This window comes from Hipposideros armiger, unplaced genomic scaffold (assembly GCF_001890085.2).
Source record: "Hipposideros armiger isolate ML-2016 unplaced genomic scaffold, ASM189008v1 scaffold_467, whole genome shotgun sequence".
Lineage (NCBI taxonomy): Eukaryota > Metazoa > Chordata > Mammalia > Chiroptera > Hipposideridae > Hipposideros > Hipposideros armiger.
In genome coordinates, this window is record NW_017731817.1 from 777947 (window position 1) to 794149 (window position 16203).

The 16203-nt window shown below is 47.2% G+C and overlaps 1 long non-coding RNA gene across 2 annotated transcripts in view; it reads right to left on the reverse strand.

Annotated features, from left to right (window-relative positions):
- LOC109395389 (uncharacterized) overlaps positions 1 to 16203 on the reverse strand; it is a 62041-nt gene that overhangs the window by 19727 nt on the left and 26111 nt on the right. The window contains exons 2-3 of one of the 2 annotated variants that reach the window (XR_002126642.1): positions 2903 to 3102; positions 1446 to 1576 (exon numbers count right to left, since the gene is read on the reverse strand). This is a non-coding gene — a long non-coding RNA (uncharacterized LOC109395389). Of the gene's footprint in view, positions 1 to 1138; positions 1577 to 2902; positions 3103 to 16203 lie in introns of those variants that run through there. The other variant, XR_002126641.1, reaches the window with a different exon arrangement.

Sequence of the window (16203 nt, forward strand, 5' to 3'; positions counted from 1 at the left end):
GGGGGGTGGGGGGAGAGCAGCTGAGGGAAGGGGCACTATCTGCCATGTGAAATGAGGGTGGGGAAGGAAGTCAGTCCCAGGCCATGCAGACTTTGCTGTTGATATTGGTACTTGTACACCTTGATCTGGTAAGTCCCTTAACCTGTCAAGATTTGGTTTCCCTTCTCTATAATGAGATGAGGGTAATAGACCTGGGCAGACAAGTTTGATGGAACAATGACACATATGCAGAATGTTTTGTAAACAACAAATTATTAATAGTAATAGACAATCAATCTAGCATACAGAGTTTAGTAACTCCAAATTACATAAGACACATCTCTCACTATATACCATAGAAAACATGCCAACACATACCCCAAACCCAGCAAACACAGAACTGAACACTCATAAATGTTGGTTGGACTGAACTGAAAGAGAAATGGTGGATGTCAGTGGCCCCAGACAGCGGGAGACAGTGGGGAGAAGGGAAGTGTTCCTACAGGAGTCATGGGGTTCAGCTTACGTGGGGGCCACAGGATAGCCTGATCTTACAAGTCGTAATAGATCAAACCAGCAATGTTCTGACCTCACAATGAGTCTGTAATTCAAATGCAATGAAGTTTCTAAATGAACTCATTCAAACCCAATTTCTTTTGCTTTAGTACATTTTAAACTCAATTTGATAGCTACAACTCACTACACAGCAAGGAAGTTGTTTACAAACCTTATTGCCTATGTACAATTTCCATCCCCATGGATAGTAAAAGAAAAAAACCTAAACCTTGGGCTGGCCAAGTAGCTCGGTTGGTTAAAAGCACGAGCTCTGAGCAACAGGGTCGCCGGTTCGATTCCCACATGGGCCAGTGAGCTGTGCCCGAGCTGAGCTGCCGACAGGTGGCAGGATGGCTCAGTGGTTAGAGCATGTGCTCTTAGCAAGAAGGTTTCCGGTTTGACTCCTGCATGGGATGGCCACCCGCAACTAAGATCGAACACGGCACCTTGAGCTGAGTGGTGGCGAGCTGCCGACGGGCAGCCAGATGGCAACTGGACTTGGAGCTGAGCTAAGCTGCACCCTCCACAACTAAGACTGAAGGACAACAACTTGGCTGTTCCTCTTCCCCAATTCCCCAACACTGTTACCCTTCCCTGATTCCCGAATAAAATCTTAAAAATAAACGAAAAACAAAAAACGAACCTTGTACATAGGATATTCATGAATATTGAAGACAGTATATCATTACATTGACCCAAAGAGAACCCTTATGAGCAATATATAGGTAAACCATTAACAATTTATTTGTATTTCTCTTCATTTGTTTAAACTGTATGGAAATTATATATACTGTAAAGAAAAATATTGAAAACTGGCTGAAAGTTATTTAAAATATTTAAAACAAAACATAATTTTCAATGCACAGGAAGTAGAAATATCATTAAGAAAATCAAGCATTAAACAGAAATACCTTCTATTTCTACCCTTGTTGTTGAAAAGTCCTCTAAATTGTTTATGTATTCCTTGGTGAATGAAGAATGTTGCATCTCTTTTTCTTTCTTTGACAACTGAAGGTCTTGTCTTGTCTCGGGCAGCGTAAACCTAATGAACACGATGACAGAATCACGAAATTATAGACAATCAGGCTGACAAGAGACAAGAGTGATAATCTTATAATCCTCTCTTTGCCAAAGGGAAATGGAATTCTAAGAGGCTAAGCAACTTGTCTTGGATCCAGCTAGAGCTGGAACCCAGGCTTCTATGCTCTCATCCTGGCCTTGTTCCCTTACCCATGTTCCCTGCCTGTGAGGCTGGATGTATACCCATCCCAGAACACAACCCTGGAAGGTGAGTTTTTACATATATTTTTATCTGTGTGTGTGAACGTGTGCATGTGAGTGTGTGTGTGTGTGTGTGTGTGTGTGTGTGTATTCATCTTGGATCCTAGAATGTAGCTTTTCAAAATACAGTGACTTGAAGATGCTGCTTAGCTATGCTCCTATTGCTCATAGTTTCAGTATAAATACATTTTACTGTAAACTCTTAATGTGAAATGTATGGATAAACCTGCTCAGCTTTAAAAGGTTGAGATGATGGAAACCAAACATATGAAGCAAGGCCCCAATCCCATAGACAGCCTCATGTTGTTTAATGGACACAGAGTTTCAGTTTGGGGAGATAAAACAACAACTACCCCGCTTTCCCTCCCCCAGCCCTGACACCTCCCCTATGTCCCATCTTTAAGAATTTGACTACCCTAAGAACCTCATATAAGTGGAGTCACACTCTGGCATACGACTGGCTTATTTCGCTTACCATGATATCCTCAAGGGTCATTCATGTAGCACGTGCCGGAATGTCCTTTCTTCTTAAGACTGATTATTACTCCACTTATTGTACATGTGTACACATGTTGTCTATCCCTTGATCTGTTGATGGACACTTGGGTTGCTTCCACCTTTTGGCTGTTGTGAACTCAACCCTTTGGTTTTAATTGCTTTGTGGAAATGGAAGACTCGATACTGGGGCGGGGTGAGGGCGACTGCTGCTTGGAATCTCCTGTGACTCCCATCAATAGATGGCACTGACAAGGGAGGGCAAGACCTAGCTTTAGAAAACAAGGCACTTTTTCTGTGCCTTTTCAAAGACCTATTTTGCTTCAACATGATGCATGATAGTCACAAGCTGGACCTGGCCCATTTCCCAAGGGCACTATGAACAGCCTCAAATCAGGACAAACATATAAGCATCAAAGAAATTAACTCTGTAAACTCTCAGGACCTCACCATCTTTGTGATCATAGCATGGCTTCAGGGTAGTGTTAGAGCAGGGTCTTTGCACACCGAGGGACTCTGGACACAAATTTTGGCTTTAATCTTAACTCCACCACCATCCCAGTTTCCCCAGTTATCACAATCCACTGCACACCTGAGAAGAGAGGTGCTCATCCTTTCATTCCCTGGAAGGTAAGACTTCCAGTGCAGTGTTTTCCTTCCTGCCCTCATTCATTCACTCGACAGTTGTTCATCGGCTGCCCATGATGTTGGAGGTGCGTACTCAGTGCTCCTGGAGGCTTGTTTTCACCACAGTGTTTTTCGTATCAGACACAAGCACCATCAGGTCCTCACCTACGAAAGACAGTGAATCTGCGTCAACTTCAGCCTCTTGTGGGTGTTGGGCTCCAAGATGGGAACCCAAGGCAAAGACCCTATAAAACTTAGTCACAACGGGCTGGCCGAGTGGTGCGTTGGCTAATAATTGGCTTGGGATGCCAGCTCTGAGCAGCAGAGCCCGGGGTTCGGATTCCACATGCGGCCCTGTGATGCTGCGCCCTCTACAGCTAAGATGGTGAAACACAGCTCAACCTGGAGCTGGGGGGCCGTGGGTTGTTGGGGTGGGGGGGCTGGCCAGCACCTGGTATGCACTTTTGTGAGCTGCTGTGAGCCACCGTGAGCAGCCATCCAATGGCCGGCGAGCAACTGCCTCACCCGGGAAGAGCGCAATGATAATATCAACATGGGCCAGTGAAGCAACGTCCTCCACAACTAGACTGAAGAACAAAAGGACAGCAACGTGTCTGTTCCCCTTCCCCGATTCCCCAGCGCTGTTCCCTTCCCCCAATTCCCCAAGAAAATCTTTTTTAAAAAAACCAACAAACATACAAACAAACAAAAACCTAGTCACAAGTATCTTTTGAGCGCCCTTTCAGTCACAGGCAACACAGCCTGCTTTTCCTCCACTGTTGAAATGGATTGCTGAATCCTTCAGCCACACTCTAGCTACATGCTCACTCTGAAGATATACTAAACAAAAGCCGTGTAGGAAGACACTGTTCAGTGGATAGTGCCCAACTAGTCTCTTTTCCCAGTAAAACCATACCAAGTAAAAAACCTTTTTTCAGAGACTGACGGGGATGCTGTGAACAGTTGCCTACTTACTGGCTGTGGAAGCAGAATGCCTGAGTGTGAACACCACTCTGAGATTTCTTAGCTGGGCGACCTGGGACAAGTTACTTAACCTTTCTGAGCCTTGGAGAGTCATAGTCTGAAAATGTGGATGACTAAAGTACCCAAATCATGGTTGCTGAGGATTAAATGTGTTAAAACTCGCAGAGCATTTAGAGTACTGTCTGGCAAATCGATCAATCGATTGATAAATAGGTTAAGAGCTAGACAGACACCGTAACAAAGGAAGATCTTTAAAATGATGTGCATTATTTAGGGATGTAATGAAGTTGTCTTTCTTGAATATATCTATAATAGGAGTTCCAAACTGCCCAGCTCAATATAGGTGAGATTCTTCTTGAGGAGATAATATTATAAGACCCACAGAGGCCGCAAGGAGGGGATTCCTTAAAGGGTAAGTGAGTGGGTAATAAAGGTGGCCACGTGACACCGCTATTGTGAATCCAGGGGCCCTCGAGACTCTGCTGAGGCCGATGATGGACTCTGACCAGGAGAAAGCTTTTAAAACATCAAGACAAAACAGATCATTTGATAGACTCTAATCCACTGTGATCAACATTTATTATCTTTGTTATCCATGGGGTTGTCCTAAGACATAACACACCACCCCCTAGTGATGAAAACACAGGAGTCTGGTGAAGTGGATGACATAGCCCACAGCGGGGATGGGGTGCCTGTGGGGCTGAAGAAATGTGGCACTGGAGGAATTAGACCCAATTTATCCCAAGAAGCTCATGTCCCTTAGTACAGAGTAGGAGCCTGGCACCATCCTCCTGAGATGATTACTAAGCAGTGCCTCTACCTCCACTTGTCCTGGAACCCTCTAACGACAGAATAGGTTCAGCAATTGCTTTGACACGTGCAATTTTTTTCTAGGCAGTGACACAAAAAGAATTGCCCAGAGAGGATCCTTGCTTGAAAAGTATTTCTGCTCATAGGCAGGAAATGTGGAGCACACGCATAAAGTTTCACCTCATGAATGTGGTTCATTTGCTCTTAAAATCTGCCATCCTCAAGCAGGCTCGTCAAAGCAGCTATCAGAGAGGCCAGAGAATGTAAATGGGCCTTTCAGATTCAACAGCGCCCTCCCTTCTCCCCCTCACAGAGCGGGTGCCTCTTCCTCCCCACTCCTTCTTGTTTCAGCCACAAAAGGAAACACACCGCCCTCCCCCTTCCTGTCCCCCCTTCACACTCATGGCCCGTGTTTGGGAGGGATGAAGCGTGGCCTCTATTTGCCAGGAAGATTGAGGAAGTGTCCAAAAATTGTACTTCCTCAATCTTAAACCAGGAGGAGTTTCAGCTGCAAAGGAGCCTCATTCCCATCGGCTTGGCTGTGTGACATACCACAGCCATCTGAGTCAAGGATCCCACTTTCCTTCCTGTTGAAGGCCCTTCTCATCACAGCTGGGGGGGGGGAGGGGGAGCTGATTTCTGCTATCGTGTCATAGGCTTGTTCCCCGTTGTGGCTACCAGACCAATCACTCATGCAATTCATTCATGCAGTTCATTCACTTGTGTTACTTTAACAAACATCTATTGATGACCTACTTATGGGCCAGACACTCTGCTAAGCTTTGGGGTCAACGATGAATCAGACAGAGTCCTGCCCCCAAGGTGCTCATAGTTCATGGCTTTATCACTGAGGTAGAAGGGTGGGCAGGGAGAAGGATGGCACATTCAAAGGAATCATTTGAGGGAAGATTAATGAGTGGACTATTTGCTGAGGATGTGCAGGGTTAAGGGAACCAGTGAGGGATGTTCAGGCTCCCCCCGCCCCCTGGTAGTAGCAGGGGAAGCCATCACTACCCCAGACCAAAGGGGCAAGAAATAGTGTCTCGGAGCCAGTGAGGACTAGAGCCCAGAAGAGGATTGTGTAGAGGGCACACTCCACAAGAGCGTACGCAATCAGAATCGTGTCTAGCGTAAGAGAATGATGGTGATGGTGGTGGGGTCGGGGTGAAATGCCTTGACCTCGCTCTCTTCCCATCTTTATCTCCCATGGCTGAACCCCACTTGTAGCCAGAGGACAAGAGAGAGCCCATGATGCAGGCCTAGAGTAGCATCTGGGACCCAGAATGGCCAGGGAAAGGTGGGTATGGGGGTGGGAGACTGAGTGTGCACACATTGAAATCCCAGCCGCGTGTACCACAGAGCACAGAGGGCAGGCTCAGTGGATCCACCTGCTGGGCATCACTGCCAGGAGCCACCCTCATACTGAAGCTGGTGCTGTGGCCAAGGCCCTTCATGATAGTCTGCAGATGTGAGCTGGCTGACTCCAGGAACCAAAATGAATCAGCAGTGCTGCGGTCACTCCAGGCTCGGGGACAGTCTGAACAAAGATGGGAGGAGCTGCCTTGGAACTGCCTCATAATCACCCACAGACTATGACATGGTCTTTCTACTTGAGCAATTTATAATCTCACTCGGGAGAGCAAAACTGCCCAGAAAAATAAGAAACAATTACACGGAAGGTGGCAGAAACTGAAAGCTATCAAGGTGGAGGGCCAGCAGCAAGCAACTTCACGGTGGCAAATGCAGCCCCTTCCTCTGCCTGGCAGGTAGGTGAGGCCACCACCAGTGGGTAATGACATCACAGTATTCTATTGTGCTGCTGGTAACCACCGCTCTTGGTGTGCATGCACAAACTCACGTGCACACAGGTGTGTGCATGCACATACACATGCACACAAGCATGTGCACAGATGCATGGATGCACACATGCACATGTGCGCACACACACAGATATGTGCATGCACAAATGCACACACACATGCACAGAGATGCATGCATGCACATACATATGCACACGTGTGCATACAGAGAAGAGTGTATGCACAATGCACATACGCATACATGCACAAAGAAATGTGTGCATGCACACGTGCATAAGTGCACACGTGCATACGTGCACACACACATTCACACACACACACAACATGTGATCTGTTTCCATGCTGTCTGATCATTCGTGACAGTTTCTTTGCTACAATGGACTCATGAAAACATGAGGGAGAGATGGAGAGATGGGAGACAGATTGTCATTGTTATTGGTACTGGGTATCCTTTTTCAGTAGCCATGCTTCTTCTGGGTTTTGGGTTAACTAAAAAAAGGAAACAAAGGCCTGTCTGCCCTGCTGAATTCTTAGTGGTTTTACTGAAAAGGCCATGGGAATTAGGGAACTAGGACATGAACGATTCCAACTTAGCTCAAAAATGGGCATCCTGATGAAGGCTTATACAAGAGGAAAACAGCTCCAAATAGTGATTTCCTCCCAGTTTCTACCTCTTCCACACCGGAAGGGCCATTTCTCATGATGGAGGGTGCAGAGGCCCATCAACAGTGGGGAGGGAGAGATCGGTTTGCCACCACTTTTCTTTCTCTGGGACACGTTTGCCTCTGGACGTCCCTTCCGTCTCCTCCTCCTGACATTTAGTTGGGTGTCAGCTCCTGGGCTCCTCCCCGTTCCAGAATTCCTGCCATGAGGCAGGTGTGAAAATCACACATACATTACTTGCCAGGTGTGATGGCTAAATATCCTAAGACCAAGGGATCATTGTGTGGATCTTTCTGACCAGTAGAGAATGTGGGAGCCTTGGAAACTAGCAGGGAGGAAACACTCACTAGAGCAGTGCCAACGTCAAGCCCAGAACACATCTTGGGTCTTATTTCAACCATCTTCAAAAGACAGCTGGAGAGTTCCACCACTGACAGAAAAGTCACCCGTAGGGTGGCTGCTCTGTGGCAGTCAGTCTATTGAAATGATGATCCCGGTATTTTGAAAGACGATTTTATTTGTGAAAATGCCTAAGGCTCCACCACATTTCTAAAAATAGCACATTTCCTTGGGCCTGTGTAAAAACTAAAAGACCAGGATTCAGGACAAGTTCAGAAGAATTCACAAAATACTGGAAAATGGTTGGTGGCTGTCAGTCATACACTTTCTTCCCATCTGCAAAAATGGATCTTGAAAGCCTGGCCAGTGAATTTTGTGCACAGGCCTATTATCAGCTGACATCTCAAATCTGGAGACAAGAGGACAGTTCCATACGCGACCCGACCCCATAGTCTGTGATGTCTCTGCTTTCCATCACCCCACCCACTCTTGCTTACTTCCTAATCTTGTTTATGTATGTCTTTATCTGAATTCACGCTGAGCCTCACAAATGGCGTAGACTGGCAAGAAACACCTAGAGAGGCACATAATGCCTGTTTGATAGCAGAGACATGCACACTGCAAAGGAGATATCGATGGCAGTGGCCACCTACAGCCCAGACGATTTGTCTTCTCCAGGGCTGTCCTTCAGAATGACAAGTGGCTGGCTCCTACTGCTGATGGTAGATATACCTCCCTGAGAATCTTCCAGCACTCTGTCTTCTCCCCATCAGTGCCATCTTACGTCCTTAGGGCCCTTGACTTAATGCTTTAGTATTTAAACTGGCATTTGATATAACCGGAGGCTCCCGTGGAAGGCCACACCCCTTTAGTTGACCCACCTTAGTTACTATACTAATTATAAAAAAAGATTCATAGTCCAAAGCCCTTAGGAATTATCTGGGTCACACCTGCCTATACTGTCACCAGACCCTGCAGTGCATTACATGTGGCAGTGAAGAAAACGGCCCCCACTAGCCACCCCTCAACATCTCATTTGCACACCAACCAGACTTGTGTGTGAAGACGGCCACATCCCCTCAGGCCTGGCTATTTCTATGTCCTCTCTGGGCATCTGACATTCAGCAGGACACCGTGGCCACCTTTCCTTCCGAAAGATCCAGTTCTCAAAAACTCCACCCACTTACCCAGAGAAAGCAGGACTGACAGAGGAGCCAGGGGACGTGATGCCAACACATAAAATGAAAAGAATTGTAAACTATGTATTCCTGTTTTGGATGAGATGTCAAGAAAAACCTTCTTTGGTTATAGAAATTCCTTTAAAATAAACAAAACCCAGTGGGTCGCCTTCTTTTGTGAATTCCTGTTCTTTCCCCCCCTTTCACTTTCACCATGAGATTCCATAACCAGGCTGAAGAAGAACAGGCCTTCCTACAGAACATAAAAGCAATAGAACTCCTAGCAATGTTAATAATACTTCACATTTAAGGAGAATTTTTCACCTTTAAAGCCCTTCATAAATATTAACTAATTAATCCCCTTAGCAACCAAGTACTTCATTTGCTTCTAGGTACTAAGTCAGTAATGGACTGAATTACAGATCTCCCTGGGGAGTGATGTGGCATCTTTTTCAAATGAACAATGTTGGATGACATTTTTTTTCCAATTCTGAAGTCTAATTTTAAAAATAACTATTAAAGAATAGAGGGGGGAAAAAAGAGTATCCACAGCCAGTGTATCACGGTGTCAGCCCGCCTGTGCTAAAGGTAGAGAATGTTTTCAGCCCTGCATCTCATCTATTGCTGTCTGGGTATCAACTATGCCCCTGATGCTATCATCACTGATGGCTCAACTAGGAAATTCCAGAAACAAATAACCTTGATTCTCTTGCCATGTATTTAAAAAAAAAAAAAAAAGCCTGAACATTACTGCCAATATTGTGACAGGCTCCTACTGCCTTAGATGTATTCTCTTCTTTCCGTTCTGAGATATCAATCAATAGGCCAGCAAAGACAATGGGTGTAACATCACCTCCCTCCTTTTTCTACCCAACCCCCCCACACTTCCTCTTCATTTTGTGGGAGTCCCAGTGGTCAGCACATTTTCTGGCACATAGTAGTTGCTCAATAAATACTGATTGAATAAGTGAACATTGGAGAACCTGAGGAGTTCAATATTGTACAAAGCACAGGTAAGCCAGCCAAAATCACTTGTTCCCAAGGCATCCCCCAGTGTTCTCTACAACTGGAAAGATTATTAACTAGGCTTCATGCATTTTAGGGGCCCATCTTATTTTAACTCAAAAACTGGGATTGGCAATGTGTGGGCAGAAGCTGGCTCCATCAGATGCTACAAGGGGGTGGGGGCTGGGGGGAAGCCATGAAAGTGCTTACCCAGCACAAGGGCAGATCAGTGGGCCTGCCCTTCCACGCTTCCAGGTTTGTCTCTTAAGCTGTATGTTGCTCTTCTCAGAGCCCCTTTCATTTTTTCTCCTTCCATGATTCTCTTCAATTTTTATTTTAAACAGACTTTGCTTTAGAGCCATTGGCTGGGCAGTGAGTTACCCTGTGTGTTTTTTCAGACCCCAAACTGCTCTGGAAGTCCCTGGGTTCAGAACAGACCTGGGAAAATGGCAAAGATTCCAGCCAGGACAGGCTCCTGAGCTACACAACTGTCACTTGAAGCCACTTGGACCTTTCTGAAACTGCCTATTAGGAATAACTCAAAGACAAGCCAACCCTCTGGGGTTCCTTCCACTGAGGTAGCTCTGGGGGGGGATCCTCAGACATTCAAAGGTTTCAAGATTCTATCTAATTCAGCCCTGTCTCAGAACTGAACTAGCTGCCAGCCTTGGGGGGCCGGGGCGGGTTATGATTCACTTCCCCACTCAGGGCCAAGTTCTTCTCCATCATCTCAGAGTCTGCTCTGTGGTGCTTCCTCAGTCCTCCCAATGACACAGAAGTCATTGGTGTAACCACTGCAGACACCCTCATCTACTAACCCACTAAGAGATATTTCTTATTTGGAGCTTTCTACCGACAGGGCAAGACTTGCTAACTTCTACTGAGCACTTAATTCCAGATTCTGTGTACTAATCTAAGTGCCATAGCTACCCTGCCAGGCAGCATGTAGCAAAGCCAGCTCAAATCCAGCATGTTCAACACAGAACCAAACTCTGGTTCCCTCAGTAGTGTGAGCCGGAAACCCGGGTGTCAGCCTCCATACTTCCTGTTCTCTAACCCCATATCCAGTGCCACTGGCTGGATCTCCTAAAGTGTGTCTGGATTCCATCTACTTGTTTCCCCTTGCCATGGTCATACCTTTCCCCACTAGAATATAAGCTTCATGAGAACAGAAACCTCGTGTGTCTTGTTCACTGTACCAACAGGTCTAGAACGGTGTCTGGAACACGGTGCAGTCTTAACTGAGTGAATGACTGAATGAATGAGCAATTACTGTGGCTTCAATCTGAGCAGCTGTCACCTCTTGCTCAGGTCCCTGCAGCAGCCTCTTGTCTGGTCTCCCAACACCCACTCTTGACCGCTCTAATTATGCCTGTGCTCTGTAGCCACCTTGATTCTTTAAAAATGTGCATAACTTACTCTTCTGCCTAGTGGCCTCCTGGGGTTCACTGTTTGACATATTTCTTAATGGCCTGCAAAGTCAAGTGTGGTCTGCCCCCACTCATCTCTCAGAGCCTCTGTTTGGGACGTTCTCCTCCACCAAGCCCACCCTCCATCCCTGCACCTGAATGGCTCTTATGCTAAACATGGCTTCTTTCTGCACCTTTTCCATCGTATCTGGGGTTTACTATGCGACCGTCAGTACCCCTTACCTTTACGTGACCTGTTCAAGTTCTCAAATATATAACGATTTCCTCCTTTTCTAAATAACTGACTCCCCCACAGACCCAGAGCCTCATGCTTGTGAGCACTCAGCTCTGTCTAGCATCAGGCCCACAGCTCCACCCTTCATCCTGCTGTGCCTCCTGCCTCCTGCCTCCTGCCCTGGGGAGCTTGATCTCAGTGACTTGTGGCCCTCGGGCCCATCAGCCCTCCAGCCCACAGGAGGCATCAACATGAGCAGGGAGGGTGGGAGGAGAGAGACCAGGCGTGTGTTCCTGCCCCACGGGCGGCTGCCGTTGGCAGTGGGTGTGCGCCTCTCCTACCTCTGCGCTTCTCACCAGCTTCCAACACAACAACTTAGGGTGGCTTCTCACTATGGCCAGTCCCTGATATGGGTTCCCCGCCATCCTTACTGACATCCTGATAAAGAGCTGGATGAAACCTTCCTCAGTTCCACTGGGACTGTGCTGTCCTCTCCTGCCAAGACCCTGAGATAGCCCAGCAGTGTTTCTGCTCTTGCCCCTTGCTCTGTCCTCTTGCTGAGGTAAGCCATGCTGGTTCTGTGGCTGACCTGTGCTGCCACCATCTCTGTCCATCTAGACTGGCCCCTTTGGGTCCTTCCTAGCATCATAGTCACTCTGCCTGGAAATGGGCAAAGCTGAATCTGGAGGGTAGAGTAAAAACATTGCATTTTTCTACTGCTCTTCATCTTGCCATTTCTGGCTTAATTGCTTTTTTCCCAAACCATTATGCCCAGGTACCAGGGTAAACATTCTCCCGTGTGACTCCTGTGGGTTTCCACACTTTGCACAGGCACACTATGTGACTCCGTCATCCCGTGCAGGGAAGTGCAGAGCCATACTGGCCGTCTGGCTGGGGCAATCATCAGCATTCTTCCAGGTTCATGGCCCCTACGGCTATATCCACTTTCTCATCTTTAAAACTCCCTTTGGCCATACCTGGGGTTTGAAGTCCCTGTTTGTAGTAAAATTTCCCTTTTAAAAAGCCCTTGCTTGTAGATACACCTCATTCCCGCCTCCCTGCTGCATATAAGTTACAGTGTCAGCCGCATGCTGAACCCAGATAGCTTCCAACCCCTGAGAACAGCTGGACTTGAAGCCAGGTTCCTTAGGAAAGGCCCTGCGCTGTTTAGAATATTGGAGCCTGCAGGAGAGGTAAGGACAGAAGCTGTCATGCCATGAAAGCATTTGGCTCACGCCAGACATGGTGGATGTCATGGCCGTTGGGGTAGGATGGACCTGTTCTAATGCCAGCTGTACCACACATAGGGCTGTCCAGGGCACGCAGCTGGGAAGTGCAGAGTTAGCACTCAGCCTCAGACTGGCTCCTGGATTCTCCTTGAGCCTTGGGTTTCTCGTCTGCGAGAGGGGCCAACTACATATCTACCACACAGGGGTGTTGGGAGGACCAAATGTTTGCACTGTATTACCTTTCAGTCAACAACAGACCTCATAAACGATGGTGGTCCCATTAGATTATAATGGAGCTGGAAAATTCATATCAGCTAATGACGTCATAGCCATGCTAACATGTCTGTAGTGATGTTAGTGTAAACAGACCTACTGTACTGCCAATCCTATAAAAGTACAGCACTTAGTTATAGTACTAGGCTCTACCATCCAGGTTTGTGTAAGTGCACTCTGTGATGCTCCCACAATGACAGAATTGCCGAATGACACATTTCTTGGAATGTATCCCGTCATTAAACGGTGCAGGACTGTATACAAGGATGTGAGTAAGACCTTAACTTGGCACTTAGCAAACACTCATGATGACCAGTTTCTTTTATGATCATAAATGTTTCCAGGGCACCTACACCAGGTTCTTTCTCTAGGAATGCAGGCAGGCCACATTTTCATGTGGATATCCAGGTCCACTGGGAAAGGGGCCACGCCCATCACAGGTGCAAAGAGCCCACACCCACACAAGTCAAACACACTCTTTACCAAACAGCACAGCCCAATGTGGCTTTGTTGCCATAGACAACAGTGACTGTCCTGCTATTATTCAGAGTGCTGCTATATTATCTCTTTTATAATGGAGAGAAAGGAGAACATGTCCTAATGAGGAGTGGGCACGAAAGGGCTCGTGGCATCGGGACATCCCAAATACCAAATCTGAATGCTAACGCTGCAGGAGGAAGTGCATTTAGACCAGCATGGTAGTCAGGTGGCCACATCCTCAGTCCCTTGTTAGCTGGTCTGGGGATATCCCGATACATTGTGATTGAAGAAATTCGGAGGGGGCTCATGGAGCCTGGAGCCTGACCTCTCAAGTGGCTAGGTGGCTGGGCCTTTGCCTCCCTGTCTCAGGCTGCATTGGTGTGTCCTGACTCCAGTCCTGTTACTCCCGCACCCTCGGGCAGGGAGGGAGGGAGTGAGATGGCCACTCCTGAGGTTGAGTCAGGGACTTACCCAGCTCAGAGAAAGAGCTGGTTCCAGATATAGAGCTGGCCAGAGTTCTGACAAATACATAGCCCTAGGAATTCCAGAATGAAGAAAAAGAGTCCACTCAAAGGAACAAGGACAGTGATAAGGACTCTTCTCTGAGGTCAAGACCTGAATGTCAGGCAGACAGAGTCCTCCTGGGACAACTTGCAAAGGTGCCGACAGGGAGGCAGTTCTCTGCTCTCAGGAAGGGTGGAGGGTGCAGGGCACCAGCCTCTGGGTGGGAGTCAGGCAGAAGGCTTGGCAGCAGGAAACAAGGGGCCAGACAGAACCCATGATCCAAACCCCAAAGGCATTCAGAGGCCAAAATAAGAAGTGGGAGAGCTAGAACACGGGCAACATGGCTTGTCTGTAGCACCACAAGAAGCCTCTTCCAGGTTCTAGAGCGTGCAGAGTGGGAGAAAGATCCACCCTGCCCTGGCCCCAGACCCTGGCATGCACGGTGTACACTTCCCGGAGAAGGCAAAGGACTGAGGACACCAGACAGACTGAAGCAGAGAACGGGAGCAGCTCCCTTCTCTGGTTCACTTTTGCTGTCTAAGCCCACTGCAAAGTAAGAGTCAGAGGGCCAGAGGGGCCGGCTGATGGCTGTTTGGGAGAAGGGACAGAGAAGTCCAAAAGACCCCACATTCCTGCATTCCGCAGCGTTCGGTGGTTTGCAGAGCAGGAGTTGGCATGGAGACCATTCTAGCTGCACTGTGGTGACAAGGAGTAATTTCACGTCAACAGCATTCCCAGAAATGGGGAGGCCTTGCTGTGGTAAGGAGGAGGTTCAGCCAATGGGAAGACGGGGAACACGAGCCATACTGTTTTGGGATGCGTCCCATCTGCTTTGGGGAGAGCCTCCCCTGCTAATCATCATGCCTAAGAAAAAGAATCATTTGTAGAAATCAGTAGTATCTGGTCAGAAATGATAAAAAAGAGGCTCCTACTTAAACAATTAACATCAGGAATAGATTTACAAAGGGAAACCATAGTAAGAGTGCTGATGAACTTGAGATTGAACTCTAGCTTCAAAATCTCTCCTTGGCTGTGAACAAATGACAAGCCAGCACCTCAGATGTATGGGCTCGGCATGTTCCTAGGGCGTCTTGCTGTAAATCATAGTATTTTATAGTAATAAACAGCCTTTCTGGATGTTTATTATGTGTTTGGAAAGTTACCCCAACTTAGAAAAAAAACTGGACTTTATTTCATTTAAAATAAGAAGACTGAAGAGTGGACTAATCCTTTCAAAACCAGACATTTGAAGAGGAAGTTGAGATTTTTCTGGTAAAGTGATTTATGAGGGAGGCTTTCAGCCCTAAGAGGCAGAGCATTGATGCAGAATCCAACTTGGGCTGGATCCTTTAACTTCATTTTCTCTTTCCTAAAGTAAACACCCCTTTTTAAAACGCCAGCCTTTGGCAACTCTTCCCTGAGTGGTGTTTTATCTTCTGGGCTATTAATTGTCAGTTTATTTAGCAAACCTACTTGGCCTGGGTTTGATGGATCTATTTAATATCCTTCTTGAAGGTAGCCTGGCCTCTCTTTACAGAGATGTTATCAGGTGCCTGCTCCAAGGACCATTACCTGGATATCCTGTTTCCTTTCAGAAATATCCGAAATCGGTTCTCCTTAAGCCATTGGGTACTTCTTTGCTTTTCATGCATTTTCAGTGCCCTTCTCTTCTCTCTGTTTCTCAAATGCTGTGTGGATTTGGGGTCAGGATGTCTCAGGAGGTCAGCCAGGCCCTTTCCACCTAGCCCTCAGCCTCTGTGGGCCAAACTATTTCCAGGGCACCAGCGACGGTGCCAGGAGGAAAGCGGTAACAAGGAGTGTGACCTTCAGCAGAGGGTTGTGGCTCTGCTCTCCCCACAGCCTCAGGTTCCTGTGACCTTTGGGAGGACCTCCCAGGGTGCAGAAAGCAGGTGTCCTGGGAGCACCCTGCACAGAACCAAGGCGCTTGGTCATGTGAGAGGTCCCAGCCAGGCACCACCCATCACCTCCCAAGTGAGCAGGGGCTCAGGGCGGGGTTGGGGAGAGGGCAGTGAGGCCTGAGCAGGTCCCCTGGGGTGCCCCAAATGTAGCTCCCACGGAGGACAGCAAGTCTTCACCCAGAGTTCAAAGACCCGAAAGAAGTCATTCCAGTACTGGTTTGTTCTTGGTCTCTGGCGCAGGAATGAATCACCGTTCCCTCTTTGCCTTCCACTTTTAAAGTGAATGTATGAGTAATACTCTTAATATTTTCCATTTTAAGAGAAAGTCAGAAAGTTAAGACAGACGGCAGACTGTTTGAATTTTTAAAAACCCATATATATGTATATATATTTATATATATATACACATTCTCTCTCT